We start from the raw sequence: 4,333 nt of genomic DNA on the forward strand, positions 1-4,333 counted from the left end.
GCCCAGACCCTTCTGCGCACACCGCCGCGACCCTCCTACTCGTCAGAGCTTCATGAAGGACGGTCCACGATCGCAATTGATCGAAAGACTCGCGTGCCTTCCCACTTGCCACTGACGGCGGAGTATAGGCGCGACGCTTCAGCGCCATCCATTTTCAGGGCTAGTTGCTTCGGCAGGTGAGTTGTTACACACTCCTTAGCGGATTCCGACTTCCATGGCCACCGTCCTGCTGTCTTAAGCAACCAACGCCTTTCATGGTATCCCATAAGCGTCGACTTAGGCGCCTTAACTCCACGTTTGGTTCATCCCACAGCGCCAGTTCTGCTTACCAAAATTGGCCCACTTGGCACTCTGATCCGACAATTGTATCTCGTGGCTTCATGATCCAAGCAAGCCAGAGATCTCACCCATTTAAAGTTTGAGAATAGGTTGAGGTCGTTTCGGCCCCAAGGCCTCTAATCATTCGCTTTACCAGATGAGACTCGTACGCGTTCGATGAGAACGGACGAGTGCCAGCTATCCTGAGGGAAACTTCGGAGGGAACCAGCTACTAGATGGTTCGATTAGTCTTTCGCCCCTATACCCAGTTCCGACGATCGATTTGCACGTCAGAATCGCTACGGACCTCCATCAGGGTTTCCCCTGACTTCGTCCTGACCAGGCATAGTTCACCATCTTTCGGGTCCCAACGTGTACGCTCTAGGTGCGCCTCTCCTCGCAATGAGAACGAGACGCCCCGGGAGTGCGGGGCCGCATTGTCTCGCGGCCCATCCTCCCTCGATCGGACACGCGCAACCCACTCAGGGTGGGCACGCGCGCCGATTTTCACTTTCATTTCGCCTTTAGGTTTACAAGTCCCAATGACTCGCGTACATGTTAGACTCCTTGGTCCGTGTTTCAAGACGGGTCCTGAGAGTACCCAAAGCAATAGCGTCGCCGACCGGTAATCAGAGACTCGGCCAGTCCAAGAAATCCGCCAGCCAACAGCTGCCGACGCCCCAGCACGGAATTAAACTCCGTAAAAACTGAGAACGATCGACGATGCTTGCGGCGGTCTAGACGCACACACATTCGAGAATGGATTGGTTGCGGCCCGATACCGTCTAGTGTACCGTCGTGCAGTCGGCCGGGCGACCGAGGGTCTGCCGCGTGCGCCGAAGCGACGCGACAGTCACCCGCTCGGGCCGTAGACCGACACACAACGGGTCGCGACGTTCTACTAGGGGAGAAGTGCACGACTACGACGCCGGAGCGTTCGAATCGAAGGTGGCGTGCCCTCGCCAATGGAACCACGAAGGCCCACCCGGAGCATCGCTCACCAACGATCACCGACGCCGTCGACGATGAATCTCCCCATTCGATCTTTTGGGTTTCTCAGGTTTACCCCTGAACGGTTTCACGTACTCTTGAACTCTCTCTTCAAAGTTCTTTTCAACTTTCCCTCACGGTACTTGTTCGCTATCGGTCTCGTGGTTGTATTTAGCCTTAGATGGAGTTTACCACCAACTTAGGGCTGCACTCTCAAGCAACCCGACTCTAAGGAGAGATCCTCCCGAAACGCGTTCCGGTCACTACGGGCCTGGCACCCTCTGTGGGTACATGGCCCCATTCAAGATGGACTTGGACGCGGTTCGACGTCACGGGATAAACGGATCCTCCCGAACACTACATTTCCCAACGGCGGAACCGCGGGATTCAGTGCTGGGCTAATTCCTGTTCGCTCGCCGCTACTAAGGAAATCCTTGTTAGTTTCTTTTCCTCCGCTTAGTAATATGCTTAAATTCAGCGGGTGATCTCGCCTACTCTGAGGTCGCTTCAACGTCACGACACGGTGACAATTTTTTTTTTTCAAAGAAAAAAAAATTTCGTGCCATGTGGGCGCGATTCGAGAAAAGCAAGACGGTTTGATAACAATGCGACAGAGGGTCTTTATTTTTATTTCTCTCTCCGAGAATCGCCTCAAAGAGAAAAAAAAATAAAAAAAAAAAATTAATTCGAATAGAATCGAGAACCTTATATTCTATCTCGATCGAGAAACGTTTTATGCATCTCGCCAAAGTGCCTTTTAAACTTCGTTCGTCGTATCATGTTCGAGCTAAGACTCACGCAAGACACCCGTAACGATCTCCGGTTTTTAACGCCCGTCCTCTTTGTATAATATATATATATATATATACACGTGTTATGTATAATATATCTCCCGTAGCCGTTTCTCTCTTCTCGACGATTCCAGCGGTTCCTTGTTTTCGCCTGTTATTGCTGGCACAGAGATCGAACACGCGACATGTATATAACATATCGGTTTCTTTGCTCTGTACCAACGACGAAAACGCACGGGAACTCACGCAAGTGGAAAAGCGAGCGCGAGACGTACACAACGGGGTGAATTTATTACTCGGGGACTGGACGACCGGCGATACGTTAGGATGCGCGGTCCAGCGATAGACGACGAAGAGACATGGGATGACCAACGATCTCTTTTTCTCTAATACTCGGAGCGCCGAATCGCCTTAAAGCAAAAAAAAATCACACGCGCGTACGTCGTACGTACGGCGCGTGTATACCTCGTCTCTAATCAAGTTTCGTTAGTCTTTCTCGAGCCTCGCCAAAGAGGATCGTTCTCTTCCTCTGCGCGATCTCTCCGTGCCAATGTCAGAGATTATTCTCTTTCGCACGACGACGAAAACGACTATTTTCGACGATCCGAACAACTTTGTAACGGACTCACATGCACATCTTAAAATCGAGTACAGAAACGTTGCGCAACACCGTGAGCTTTTCTCTTCTTCGTCACCCTTAAATATAGCCGATCGTAGACGCACGCTAGATCGTAACACACTTTTCGTTGATTTCCGACGAACGTGGCTTTGGGCCAGGCGCGCGGGCAGAGAGATACGCGACCGACGGGGAAAAATTCGTCCCGATACATGTACGCGTACTCTCCGATCTCCGCGCAACGCTGGGGATCATCTCCCTAAGTCATCAGCGTTCGAAGAAATCTCGTGTGTCCGTTCCCGGATCTACGGCTTTCTCTGGGTTCGCGAAGAACAGAAAAAAGCACAGAGGATGAAAAACGCAACGACGACCCATCGATGCGACGGTCCTCGTTGTCTCTCGTCAGTCGTCTCGCGCCTGCAGAATACATCTCTGCCGCACGAACAGACGGAGTGGGTATTCGATCCCTGGGGCTGTACGAGTAAAAACATCTTGATGAAAAGACGGTTGTGTTTCTTTAAGGCACACAGTTTTTCGTTACGCCACCAAGTTTAGGTTTAGGTTTTAATATCTTGGTTCTCTTTTCTCTCCTCTCTCGACTGACTTTGTTCAAAAATATTTTTGCTTTCTCTCAGTCTCGCCAAAAATTCATTTAAGACGACGTCGGGGGCGCGGTCATTCGTGCTTATCGAAGACTAACAAAACGTAGCAGAGGCTGATACAAAAAGAAAAAAAAAATCGGCCACGAAGAAAACTCGCTCTGTGTATCTCGATAACCGCGTCGACGACGACGGTTCTCTCCGCGCTCTTTTAATTCGTATCCTTCTTCTTGCGCTTCGTCCGACTCAGAAACGTTCGTAAAACACGAACGACGGCGGGTTGTCAAGCCAAGAAGGGACAGAGAAGAGACGGAGGTAGTTTTGCGAGTCTCCCGTGAACGCGATAGATTTTTCATATATATTTGTATCGAGAGCATGCGTACGCCGGTCTCCACACGATCCAGCGACGAACGCCGACGAACGTCCAACAATCGCTCGTACGTCGCGTACGAGCCCTCGACCGCTCTTTAATTCGTATTCTTTTGCTTGGCGCTCGTCCTCCGACTCAGAAACGTTCGTTTAAAGATAAAACGAACGACGGCGGGCTGTCGACGAGGCAAGAAAGAACAGAGAGATACGGACCGAGAGCAACGATACGCAACGCAAGCAGTCTTAGGTTTACGTGAGCAACCCTCAGCCAGGCGTGGTCCAGGAATTGTATCCGTGGACCGCAATGTGCGTTCGAAATGTCGATGTTCATGTGTCCTGCAGTTCACACGTTGACGCGCAATTAGCTGCGTTCTTCATCGACCCACGAGCCAAGTGATCCACCGTTCAGGGTAATCGTTTATGCATGGATTTTTGTTTGTGTACTCAGGTTTTTGTACTCTTATTCTCGGTTCGAAAGAAGCCGATATCCGACAAACGTCCGACCAACGGGAATCGAACGCGCGGAAGTCGCCATATGATTGACGACACGAAAATACGTTCGAAAACGAAATCGGACGGACTGCGCGACGACACACGCAGCCCGCCGACCGGGCGTAAAGTGCATTATAATATATAACAACCAACGAGAT

General features: G+C 50.9%; 2 non-coding genes across 2 annotated transcripts in view; both read right to left on the reverse strand.

Annotated features, from left to right (window-relative positions):
- Positions 1–1,813, reverse strand: part of LOC139997315 (large subunit ribosomal RNA) — a 4,170-nt gene extending 2,357 nt beyond the window's left edge. Inside the window, exon 1 of the ribosomal RNA XR_011802716.1 lies at positions 1–1,813. This exon is cut by the window's left edge and continues 2,357 nt beyond it. This is a non-coding gene — a ribosomal RNA (large subunit ribosomal RNA).
- A 2,128-nt stretch (positions 1,814–3,941) lies between these two features.
- Positions 3,942–4,096, reverse strand: LOC139997317 (5.8S ribosomal RNA). Its single transcript, XR_011802718.1, has one exon. It is a non-coding gene; the product is annotated as a 5.8S ribosomal RNA (ribosomal RNA).
- Between the last annotated feature and the right edge of the window lie 237 nt (positions 4,097–4,333).

Source organism: Bombus fervidus, unplaced genomic scaffold (assembly GCF_041682495.2).
Source record: "Bombus fervidus isolate BK054 unplaced genomic scaffold, iyBomFerv1 scaffold0054, whole genome shotgun sequence".
Lineage (NCBI taxonomy): Eukaryota > Metazoa > Arthropoda > Insecta > Hymenoptera > Apidae > Bombus > Bombus fervidus.